Below are 13,920 nucleotides of genomic sequence, written 5' to 3'. Positions count from 1 at the left end.
AAAGTGGGGATAAAAGAGAGGAGAAAGGAGAGGAAAAGAGAGGAGAAAGGAGAGGAAAAGAGAGGAGAAAAAGTGGGGATAAAAGAGAGGAGAAAGGAGAGGAAAAGAGAGGAGAGGAAAAAAAAAGATAATAAAACACAGCGTCTATCTTCGCGTATAACAATGCGTCTATAGACGCGGCTATTTGTTTTCAACACAGAGTAGACGCATCTATAGACACGCTCTTAGACGCACTTTTAGATGCGCTCTCAGATGCATCTATAGACGCGCTCTGACAGACATACTATTCTAAAAACTTGAAAAGGACATGCGCCCAACGCGCCCGAGACAAAAGCACAATAGTTGTACCAAAAACATTCATTTCAAAGAGAGCAAAGGACGAATCCAAAGAGAGAAACTTTCAAAGACGATCAACCGTAAAGAGACTTACCTTGGATAGAGGTATGGAAGCTTCTTGTCCTTCTTCAAAGCTGCTTCTCTTTCTTCTCTTCCTTGTTCACCCTCTTCTCTTGTGTGCTTGGAGATTATTGTGTAAGCATGGAGATAAGTGTGGGTGCTTGAAGATAAGTGTGGATGCTAGGCTGTGGATCTGTTAATAGCAAAGCAAGCACGTTAAAAGTATGTGAAGAAAAGCAAGTGCGCTAAAAGTAGGTTTGAAAATGAAAATCGCGTCTATAGGTGCATCTAATGTCGCGTCTGTTCTGTGTAGTACACGTGTATACACGCGTCTAAATACGCGTTTAATTTCACGTTTACAGCACGGTTTAGACACGCACCACACAGAACAGACGCGGTTTTAGACGTGGTATTAGACGTGCCATAGAGTTTTTAGATTAAATATTTGATACAAGAGTAAAATTTTTTGGGTTGTTTATTTGTAGGATGTCTTCATCTTCAATAAGTAGCTCCAGTGAGGATGAATCCCTCCGTATCCACCATCGCGAAATGTGGTTGGATCAAAAAATCAAATGTATGTGTGATCGATGTCAAGGAAACATGTATCGTGCACGCAGGATTACACTCAACACATCTCAAAGTATGGAGAATGGGATGCGACCGTAAACCTGGTAAGTGTTAAAGAGTTAAGGTTGATTGAGATACCTATGGGTGTTCATATGTTTGAGTTATGATCCCATTTTAATTTGATACAGGATGCAGTGCCACACCCGCATATGTTGCCCTATGCTCGTCTCGTCAGGAGGCAAAGCGTCGGCGATATGAGTTGGGATCTTCAGGAGGGACTGTTACGGATGCATGGAGTGATGGTGATAATAGCCCTCCGCCATTACCTCATGAAGCCGTGGAGGAAGAGGTGTTTGATGATATGGTGCGGGATTTATATGTCCATCAATCTGAAGGGAGGGATGATAGCATGGAGCAGGATGATCTTTTTACCGCAGCATCGACTCCACTGTTTGAGGGGTGCACATTCTCTGTTCTACGTGCCTTCCTTGAGTTACTAAACTTGCAAACCATCTATGGATGGAGCAATGCAAGTTTGAATGCATTACTCAAGTAAGCTTTAAAGTCTATTTTGCAAACATGGTGAATTACGCTAGTGGGTCAATTACTCGAATGCTTTTCTCATTTATGGTCTTCACATGTAGGCTATTGTGTAAAATGCTTCCAAGGAAGAATAAATTACCGACCTCAAGAGATATGGCAAGGCAACATGTGACCTCTCTTGGAGGATTAGATTACAAGCGCATCCATGCATGCATCAACGATTGCGCTTTGTTTCATGGACTACATAAAGATGCAAGAGAGTGTCCTACTTGTGGAGAGGCAAGATATAGAGTAGATCTCAAAACTTTGGACGTGCCTCTAAGGTTCTGCGATATTTTTCCATAATCTCTCGCATCCAAAATATGTTCAAGTGCAAATCCATTGCAGAGCTCATGTCATAGCATTCCTTCCATCAATCAACCGATGGCAAGTGGAGAACTCCCGCAGACACTCTTGCGTGGAAGCATATTGAAAACACATGGCCAAGCTTCAAGGAAGAACCTAGGAGCTTGAGACTTGGATTGGGTATGGACGGTGTGAACCCATTTGGTCTCAAAAGCACCTCTTACAGTGTATGGCCAGTGATATTGGTGAATTATAATCTTCCACCCTCTATGGCGATTAAGAAAGGACATGTTATGTTATCCCTTCTAATTCTAGGGAAACATAAAGTCAAAAATCCTGATGTTTATTTGGATCCTTTGATTGACGAGCTAGAGATACTTTGGAGAGGTATCGAGGTGCATGATGTAAGCAGGCCTCCCTCTCACGAGACTTCAACTGCAAAGCAATCTTGATGTGGACGATGCATGACTTCCCAGGCTATGGTGAGTGTTCAGGTAAGCATTGCACTTCTAATTATGAGTAGGCAAAGGATGTGGCACCCTAAACCCACCTTCAATTCTTAATTGCGTCTATTATTCAGGTCTCACTACATCGGGTTACCATGCATGTCCTATTTGTGGTCCTTCGCTTGTTGCCTCACGGGCAGACGCATTGAATAAGGTCATCTATAAGAATCACCATCGATTTCTCCCACCTGATCATGCTAGATATGTTGCCCCTTGGAATGAAGTCCTCCCACAATCACTCATAGCGGGGAGATTGGATAAGAATTTGGGACGGTTCCACGACTCCTCCACCACTTGGCATGAGCCGGTAAGGGTTTGTAACTATTGTGTGCTATATTGGGGCAAAGAGAAAGTGGTTGAGCTCCTTAGTATGCTTGACCTTTCTGCAGGGCATTCTCATGTTGATGGAGAGTCTAGTGGCCCAGAGATGATTCTCCTCCATTTCCCTTCACACAAGACCTCCCTTTCCATTCACAAGCCATTCTCCTCTTCTCCCTTAAGAAGCCCTTCCTTACCTTCACAAGCCCTTCTCCTTTTCTTCCTTCACAGGCTCTCCCTCACCTTCACAAAGGAAACCCCCTTGCCACCGTCACAAGCAAAACCTTCACCTTCACAACCCTAAACTCTCGTCTCCATTCACAAGGAAGAAAGGCTCCATCTCCATAAGCATCACAAGCAAGCCATATCAAGGTATATATCATATCCTTATTTCTTTGTTTTCAATAATTTGTTTTTTCGAACTGCACTAATTTCTAGGGTTTGAGACTTACCTCCAATTTAATTCTTGTTCACTTGTATGCTTGCTTTCTCTCTTGTATGCTTGTATGCTCTCTTGTATTCCTAACTAGTATGAATAGTTTATTTCTTGTTCACTTGTATGCTTGCTTGCTCTCTTGTATGCTTGTATGCTTGCTTGCTCTCTTGTTCACTTGTATGCTTGCTTGCTCTCTTGTATGCTCTCTTGTATTCTTAACTAGTATGAATAGTTCATTAAAATCAAAAACTTTACTTATCTTTTTTTTGTGGCTATATCAAGGCATTCTTTGTCTAGGTTAAGGAAACCTTCTCCAAACAAGATCAACCATGTACAAGCTAAGACCCTCTTGGGAAATTCGAAAAAAATCCCATTACTTTGGTAAATTTATTTCCAAAATACTTTTGGTGTATCTTGAGCATACAAATTTCAAAGTTGTTGGAGAATGTGGATTTAGAACCTACTCTTCAAGAGATTTCCAATGATATGTCATATGAGGGGGTTTTGACAAAATCTTAAAAGGGTTTACCGTGCTCCCAATTTCTTAATCATATAAAATGGGAATTGGGATTTCCTCAAACTCTCTTATATGGTCTTAGCTTCCAAAAAGCATAAGAGGTAAGCCCCTTGACTCTATTATTTTTTCACCTTCGAGTGGTGCCGGGGATTATTTCTTGCGTTTTCTTTGCCTCTAGTACTTATGCATGTGTTAGAATAAAGAATTACTATTTTTGCACTATGCATTCATACATTAAGCTCATGTATTATTGCTTTAAGTTTAATGCATAATGCACTGGCGTCTTAAGCTTATGCTTGATGCACTATTGCATAAGATTTATGCAATCATGAGTTAAGCTTAATGTATAATGCATTAATATATTAATCTTATGCTTAATACGTTAACTCATTAATCTTATGCTTGATGCATGAATGCATTAAGCTTATGCTTAATGCATTATTGCATAAGCTTTATGCAATAATGCATTAAGCATAAGCCTAATGGATAATCCATTTGTAAGCTGATGCATTAAGCTTAAGACTAATTCATAATTCATTTGTAAGCTTATGCATTAAGCTTAATGCATTATTGTAAAAACTTTTTGCATAATAATGCATTAAGCTTTATGTAATAATGCATTACGCATAAGTTTAGTGCATAATGTATTCATGAATTAGTCTTATGCTTAATGTATTATGCATTAAGCTTATGTATAATGCAATAAGCTTAAGCTTATATATTAAGCATTAAGCTTATGTATAATGCATAATGCATTAAGCATAAAAATGCTTAATGCATTCTACATTAAGCTCATGTATGATGTATACGCATTAAGCTTATGTATAATGCATATGCATTAAGCTTATGCTTAATGCATAATGCATAGGCATTAAGCATATGCTTTATGCGTTAATCCTTAATACATTAATTCTTAATGCATTATGTAGCATTAATGAATTACGCATAATGCAATAAGCATATGCTTAATGCACTACACTTAATGTATTAAGCATGATGTATAATGCATTATTCATAAATCATTAAGCATATACTTAATGAATTAATGATTAATGCTTAACTCAAGAATGCTTAATTCATTAACACTTAATGAATTATACATATACTTAATGCATAATACATTAATCATTATTGCATTATACATAATGCTTAATGCTTAATGCATTATTATACATATGCTTAATTCATAATGCATAATGTATTAAGGATTAATGTATTAGGCATAATGCATAATGCATTAGTGATAATACATTAAGCATAATGCATTAAATCTTACTGTATTATGCATAATGCAATAAGCATGCGTAATGTAGTAAGCATTGATGCATTAAGCATTAATGCATTAAATCTTACTGTAGTATGCATAATGCAATAAGCATGCGTAATGTAGTAAGCATTGATGCATTAAGCATTAATGCATTATGCTTAATGTAGTAAGCATTACTACATTAATGCTTGATGAATTATGCATAATGTAGTAAGCATTGTATTAATGCTTAATGCATTATTGCATTATGCATACTGCATTAAGGGTAATGTACTAATGCTTAATGCATAAATGCATAATGCACTAAGCATAATGCATAATGCGTTGTTTTTATGCATAGAGCATACACATGCTCCATGTAAGCTATGTATGTTGTATGCGAGCTATGTATGCTCATTGTGAGCTATGTAATGTTTTTATGCATGAATATTTTTATGTAATACATAAGCTATGTTTTTATGCATATAAATGTAGCCATCACAGGGATCATTACCAATAGACCAAGATCAGATATATGGATAGAAATCTTGTAGTACCCCTCCCATACCCATAGATGACAAAATTTGCAACATGTTTTAAAGGCATCTAGGCAACTTGGAACCGGTTCAAGTCAAGGTATGGGGCCAGGAAATTAAGTCCCTAGAGCTTATCCCCACCTTTTATGTGCTTGACATGTTAGGTATACCATAGTTGCCCATTTCCATGTATTCCACCACCTTCCTTACCCCTCTCACTTCTACTTTATCTATCCTTCACACTTCCTCTTTTCGTAGTCCTCACCCTTCAGCTTCTCATAGTGCTCAATGCACTCCTATCCCATCCATGTTGCCATCTCTCGAGCATGTGGAATCCTCATGCAACTTCGGGTCGTGTTGAGGATTATTTCTTGAGTTTTCTTTGCCTCTAGTACTTATGCATGAATCAGCATAAATAATTAAGATTTTTAAATTATGCATTCATCCATTAAACTTCTATATTACTGCATTAAGTTTGATGCATAATGCATTGATGTATTAAGCTTATACTTGATGTATTATTAGATAAACTTTATGCAATCCTGCATTAAGCTTAATAGGCTAGGATCAAAGAATCAAAATGTGGAGAGAGATGCAATTCTTCTCCAACTCATTGCTCTATGAGGAGAAGGCTATCTCATACAAAGAGAGGGGGAGGGAATAACCACACAGGTGGTTTGTAATGCCAAGTGGGATCACCACCTCTACGTATAGGAAAAGGGCCAGGCCTCCAAATCCGCAAGAAAGCTTCCCGTCACTTATGTCTTTGGTAAAATGCCACCCTCCAGCTTCCCCCACTAACCGTGGAGGGTATGAATGACATCGAGCCAAATTCTTCTAATCGACTCTACACAAGAAGAGTGTGGGTGCCCCCTCGATGGATTCGCTATAATGAGATCTACATATGTGCCAAGCTATAATGCTGCTATAAATTGCCCATCTCTCGAACGATCCTAGAGTCCAATGATCAGAGAATGGGACTAGAATTGGTACTGCCGAAATGCAAAGGTGAGAGACCTAAAGGGCTATCCCCACATTTTCCTTCTCATAAGCCATGACAACCTTAGCCTTTATGGCCCCAAGAGACAACTCCCCATGAAAGATACGGTTCTAGATCATGTCCATCATGAAAATTCAAAGAATCCATTGACAAACTTGCTGAGTCTTCAAGCAATCCCAAAGACAATGTCAGTGAGACTCTTGAGGGTGGGTGAAAGCATGTATAGGTGGTACCACTTTTTTCACCTTTTGGTGGTACCACCAATAGGCCCTAAAAGGAGGGAAGTTTAGTGTTTTTAAAATTAGTAATATGGAAAATAGTGGGCCATCATAAAATTAATTGGGCCCCCCTCTTCAAATCATGCATTGATTTGGCTGCCCCCCTTATCGTAATATGGAAAATAGTGAGCCATCATGAAAAGGATTGGGCCACCCTCTTCAAAGCATGCAATGATTTGGTGCCTCCCTTCTCGTAATATGGAAAATAGTGGGCCATCATGAAAAGGATTGGGCCACCCTCTTTAAAGCATGCATTGTTTTGGCCTGTCACGCACGCCCCCCTTCTCCCTCTACTCCTCTTCTCCCTCTGCTCCGTTCCTGCATTCCCTCTCACCAAGCGAGCTTCCTACCCCTCTGCTACCTTGCATCACTCACGGTTTCACCGTTTCACAGCCGTGTGCACTGAGACGAGTGATCCCACCCCCAAGAAAAACACCCCCCTATAGGAGGTGCAAGAGACCCTTTGCGGATGCTAACTCAGTCGTGCAGACCCCTTCACTGATGCCTGAGCAAGGTGAAGCTTCCAAGACAACATGCGGCCTCCCAATAGAAAAGTTTGCTTGTTGGAAAGGTATTGTGCTCCTCTTCCATGTCTGCTACATGCACATATCCTTCTTATACATCTCCTCCATTGGCTTTTGTTTGCACATTGTTTCCCTGTCAATGCATGCTCCCCTTGAGAACTAACGTTTGCTTGTTCTCTTATTGAAATCGTCATCTGAGTACCCCAAGCTCTCCCGTTTTTGCTACTCAGCAGAGCTGAGTTGCATGATGCTGAGTACGGCTTAAGCATGGAGGGCAAGCTGCCCAAAGACCTTACTATCGAGGATTTGCCACCTGAGGAGTGGCTGACTGTCTTCAAAGTTTTCGAAAAAAAGAAGACAAAGGTCTTCCTGCATATGGTGCAGGATCACCTATACCATGCTTGCCATCTTTTCTATTAGAAAGTGTACCAGGCTGCCCCCTCTAATGGGGAACTAATAACAAAGTTTACTAGGGGGTTTTCCTTTGAGAATTGTGGAGCTGCTAAAGCTCAACCTGAAAGTCACAAGATTGCATGGGCTGTGGTGGGTGATATGGTCTTCGAGAATGTGAAGGCTCAACGGGGAGGTTTGAATCGCAAAGTGAGCAAGTTCATGTCTGATTACGGTGTTTCTGTCTTATATGGACAAACTGAGCATGCTGTTGACTCCTACGCCTTCACAGTGTCTAATCACCTTGCAAAACCAGCTAAGGTTGCATCCTAGCCCCTATACATAGAGTGGTTAGGTGGAATTGCTGAAGATCTTGATGGGGAGGCCCATATTGCTGAAGCAAAGGTTGGTTCTGCTAAATTGGTCTTAGCAGAGAAGAGGGATTTGTGGCTATGCAACAACGAAGGTACCTATTCGGCCTATGCCCCGATTATAGTAGAGATGGAGAGACTTAGAGCAGACATAAAGATATTAAAAGCATCTCCCCTAGAAAATGAAGCTCTCACTCTAAAGAAGGAAGCAGAGATAGGAGTGCTGGAGAGGGTGGTCTTAGTGGCTTCTGGTGCTGTGACGTCTGCTGTAGAGATGAAGGAGGAGGTGTCCACTATGCAGCTACTTTTGAAAACTCAAGCATTTTTCTATCCTTTAAGTAGTGGTCCAAGAACTTGCGAGTAATATATGCACTTGCAAGTGATTCAAGCACTTGAAAGTGGTGTAGCATTTACACCACTTGCAAGTGCTTGTTTCACTTGCATCACTTGCAAGTGCTTAGAGGTCATCGAGTTCATAGACCACTCATAAGTATTCAGACCACTTGCAAGTGCTGTGACCACTTGCAAGTGTTATACCACTGTAAGTGCTTACATCACTAGCAAGTGCATAGAAATCATGCAAGTTCTTAGAAGTTTAACAAGTGCTTAGACCACTTGAAGGTGCTAAGACCACTTGCAAGTGGTCATACCTTTTGCAAGTGGTCATACCACTTGCAAGTGCTAAGGCCACTTGTAAGTGTTCATGCCTTTTGCAAGTTCTAAGACCACTTGCAAGTGTTCATACCACTTGAAAATACCACTTGCAAGTGCCTAGGCCACTAGCGAAGTTCAAGACCACTTACAAGTGTTCATACCACTTGCAAGTGCCTAGGCCACTAGCGAAGCTCAAGACCACTTGCAAGTGTTCATACCGCTTTCAAGTGCTCATACCACTTGCAAGTGCTTAAAACACTAGAAAGCACATATAATTTCGAAGACCTCTAACAGGTGCTTAGAACACTTGGAAGAGCGTTGCATCATTTGCAAGTGCTTAGACCACTTTCAAGTGCTTAGACCACTCACTGGTGCTTAGACCTTAGGGCTCTGTACAGACCACTGACAGGTGCTCAAACCACTTACACATGCTTGAAAGTTGTGATGGCTCATTGTTTTTCACTATGTGCGGGCTTCGGTTGAAGAAATGGAGCATGTGTTATGTGAGCTAAGGAGACAAGCCTCCTTCGTGAAGGAGGCATGCACTTTCTTGAAGAGAGAGGGGAGAGCCCTTCTAGTGCCTACCCCGCCAGCCAAGTCTGTCCTAGGTGCTCACATTGTCCTCATTGCTGGATCTTGTGTGGCATGTGGCTAGCTGCTGTCAAGCAAACATGCAGCCGGCGTCTATTATCTGCCATGTGCCCACAAGTACCACCCCTTTTGCTTTCCCAATGTCTATGTGACTAAGCCCAAGTGCACTATTTCAAATCAGGTTGTTCAAGTTATTTCCAAATCAGTTTGGTCAAAGTGTGGAGTTGAATGAAAATAGAGTGAATGTACTTCTCTATCCCAAAGAGCTCATAAATCAGTCAGGCATCTTCGGGCAGACTATGTGGGAGCAATATAGCAAGCTAGAAGAACCATCAAAGCCCAAGTACATGAAGATATTGTGGAGGAAATTAGAGACAAGTGTGTATCGTAAAGAGAGAATGCCAGAGTAATTCAATCTTGTTTATCTATGTGAAACAATGATACTTGGTTTAGTGGAAGATGAGTCTGTGTTTAGTAGCCTAGTCATCATAAAGAATAGCTTGTGAAATAGACTTGAAAAGAATTTGGATACATGTTTGAGATTGTATACTAGAAAACCTAATCTCGGCACATTTCCATTTGTGGAGGCCTATGCTTTATGGGACTCACATTGCCATAGAGGGACCATAAACAAGAAAGCTTTACAGAACGAACCTGATGACTTGTATGAAACCTCACAGCCTCCTCACCTCCCTTTCTCTCCCTAGATTAAGATAAAGATATACACATCAAAGGTGAGATCATAATTCATGGAAGGAAAGATGAAAGGCTCAGAAGAAGTAAGGATTTCTGCCAGTCTTGCAGCTCCAAACAAGAGGGCGACTCTTTGTTGGAAGAAAGTCTTCCTATGTGAACGGAAACATACGGGGAATATTGGTAAGGTTCATCCGTTCGAATTGGGCGATTTGGATAGAATAGATTAAAGAAAATGAATATAGCAATCACTTACAAGAGGATAAGACACATGGGGTTTGCCTTTTGATAAGAGATTAGGAGGAATTAATCATGATTAAGAAGAAATAATGACCAAAAGTCTAAAAAACCGAGATACGCAGGGAGTTGCAGTTTTAAATCCATAAAGGCTGTGCAAGAGAGGGTTATATAGATATCTAGAGCTTGAAGAGAGCTTCGCGTCTATATAAAAACTTCCAAAAACGGGCAACCGAGCGAAAAGTTATGAGCATTTTACTACAAGACTATAAAACTACCAAAATTCTATAAAAATAGAGATACACAGAGAATTGCAGTTTTAAATCCATATCGGCTGTGTAAGAGAGCATTAGATAGATGCGTAGATCTTGAAGAGAGCTTTGCGTCTATATAAAAACTTTCAAAAATGGGCAACCGAGCGAAAAGTTATGAGCATTTTACTACAAGACTATAAAACTGTCGAAATTCGCTAAAAGTTAGCAACTTTGGGAGAAATTCTGATCATCAATGAAGTAAAGGATTAAGAAATTAGTTACATGAGTGGAAAGAGCATATAAAGAGCTTCCTAGCCATATGATCAATTTTAGAAATAAATACCTGAGTGATGAGTAATTACCGGTTGAAATTTGGGTATTGGACCACGAAAACTGCACTTCCCTCTCTTTGCATGAAACCTCAATTTTCACATAGCCTCTTGCCTTTCATCTCCTTCATGATTCAAACTAGAGGGTAAGGGTTAACATTGCTCAGCGGACAATCGTAAAGATTTACCTATGGTCCCCAAAGTCTTTCCACATGCTCATTACCGTTAAAACCATTGCTAAAACCATTGGTACCTCCAAAGGAGGGCGGCAATAAGGCAAGGGCTACCTTGAGAAGTCATAGGCCCACCAAGATAATAACTCCTTATCCCACTTATCATGAATCATCAAAGAGGTCTAAAATTGGGTTAAGCATGAGGAGCTAATGCTAAATGAGATATTCACATGTAAAGAGAGTGTTTGAAAGATAAGAGAATGGCAATGACACAAAATGCTCAATTGAGGAGGCTCATTCCTTGATTTGAAAGGGAGAGGGCTCCTTTTATAGGTGGAGAATCACCCTCTCTTCCATTGTTACAAATTACAACATAAAAATCTTCAACCCTTCAGTGACATAAGGATAGATGTCACCATCAATTGTCCTCTTAGGCTAAGTCTTCTATTGATTATTAAATTGAAGACTTTTTGACTTTGAAAGTGTGATGAGATAATAGAAAAGTCTAAGTGGCATGTATGTGGAGATCCCACTTACACATGGCGGAATTCTCCTCTTCCATGTAGGCACTCTAGAATAATCTTTCCCAATTATGCACCTACACACACTCCTCCACATGCCTTCCACACTCCCCAACTTGTAGCCTTATGGTGAATACCATATTAATAATATAATAAAAGTCCATGTGAGCATGAAGGCCCACTTTTATTTTCCACATCACTAGCCTATCTACCATACCAAAGTATTTATCAAGCATACTTGTGGCATTTACAATGTGTGCACCCTAAATCAAGTAAAACCATTATATTTGAAGATAGAATGTTGTTATCAAGGTAGCCGCCAAGCCGCCACATCACCACGCCGTTATTCCATTGTGGGTGTCACAATATTCTTGGACAAGCTTCCACCTTATTACCATTGAGAAACCATCAAAATATGCACAAAATTGAAAATGAAAGATATCAATTTTTCATGTCACAGTATCATGATGTGCAGTGTGCTAAATCTTGCATTAAATCTGGACAATTAAATCTGGACAGCATTAAACGTAAGATTTTTATGATTTCCAAAAATTCTAGAGCTCTTGTTGTGGGCAAAATCTTTGCTCCTATCATGGCTTTGACTTGTGTGCATATGCCCAGCAGGTTGGATGAGTTAATCTAGGATGCAAAGCTTCTCGATGGTGATGTATTTGGACCTACTATGCATGTTGCTCAAATGTATATACTCGAAAACTTGCATGAGTCATTCGAAGATGTGGCATGTTGTATCAATGGTAATGTTTTCAACTATGTGCATGTCACATGCTCAAAAGCATAGGAGAGTGGTGCCAAGATGTTTTGCTCGACATAGGGCTACCTATGTCACGTGAAACGTCATGCATCCTCTTGCATGAATGTGAAAATGTGTGAATTTGCTATTAATCTCACCAATGGACTTGGGTCCATGTTGTATGCAATAATCTTATTCAACTTTTTACTCATATGGTAGCTTGCAGAACCTGACCTAGTACTCTACAAGGTTACAAAACCAATTATTTTCACATGGCACACAATTATGTCTGTGTATGTTGCACATGCCAGAGATCATAGGGTATTACTACAGATATACTACAGAGATCATAGGGTATTACTACAGATATACATCAAAATGGCTGAAAAAGCTATAGTCCCCAATACTACAACACATCGGGAGCACAGCAGGATTTTTTGCATCGTTTTCGAAAGGAAAATATCGGGGGTTTTCGCGATGCTCAGCAGTGATATATCTCTGCTCCGTAGAAATTTTAGCAGCGAAATATCGCTGCCCACCAGTAGCGTCCATAGTAGCAAAAAAACGCTGTTGTACTGTAAAAATGTATCGTTTTTTTTCCCCGTTTCTTTTTTCGCCGCGTAGTTTTATCTTTTGAATGCAATAACATTGTACTCTGAGTTTTTTTTTTGCAGGTTTATGCCTTGCCTATCACTTCTACCTCTCCTACTCTATCCTCGTTAAGCTCAAGCAAGGTATGTCTATTGTTTTCATTTATCTCCTATACAAATAAGCTTTCTATGAAAGCTATCTTTTGAGTATTTTCTTTCTCTTTCCTCTCTTTTAAGTTTTTCTTTTCTTCTTTTTCCCTTCTTCTTTTTCCCTAATTAAGAGATCTCTATTAAAGCTTCATATGGTAAGAGATCTTGATTTTTCTTAATACTTTTTTTCCTTAACTTGGTTTAATTTTTTAGGTTTTCAACATATACAAGCCTCACAAGAGATCTCTTTCTTGTATGTTTCCTCTTTCATGCTTTTACATATTTATAAGGTTTGTAAGTTTTAGGGCTTTTAAGATTAGGGTTTGTTATTAATACATTTTTTTCTTATTTTGGTTTAATCTTGTAGGTTTTCAACACATACAAGCCTCATAAGGTAAGAGATCTCTTTCTTGTATGTTTCTTCTCTTATGCTTTTACATGTTATAGAGTTTGTAAGTTTAGGGTTTTTTTATTGCTCCATGCTCCATGCTCCATGCATGCCGGTAGCTACCTATGCATGTTGGTACCTTCCAATGCATGTCTGTAGCTTCCTAGGCATGCCAGTAGCCACCTATGTATGTTGGAAGCTTCCAATGCATGTCGATAGAAACCTCTACATGCCGGTAGCTACCTAGGCACACCGATAGCTTCCTAGGCATGCTGGTAGTAGCAACTTATACATGCCAGTAGGTTCCAATGCATGCCAGTAGCTACCATTGCATGTCGGTAGCGTCCAACGCATGTGGATAGCTACCTATGCATGCCAGTACCTTCCTAGGCATATCAGTAGCTTCTGAGGCATGATGGTAGCTTTATGCATTATCCCATATGCATAAGGTTATATGCAAAGGTCATATGCGTAAGAGTTTTAAGTATTTATGTTTTTTCTTTGATAGATGGCAAATAACTTGAGGTACAATGTTACATGTGAAGGAGGAGTCAATATCTCAACAATATTTGTAAGTATATATTAGCCTCAAATTGTATCTTATCTTTTAATTATA

The sequence above is a fragment of the Cibotium barometz genome, chromosome 65, assembly GCF_041138505.1.
Source record: "Cibotium barometz isolate CiBa-2024 chromosome 65, ASM4113850v1, whole genome shotgun sequence".
In the NCBI taxonomy this organism is placed as follows: Eukaryota; Viridiplantae; Streptophyta; class Polypodiopsida; order Cyatheales; family Cibotiaceae; genus Cibotium; species Cibotium barometz.
Note: the sequence above shows the minus strand (reverse complement) of the source record.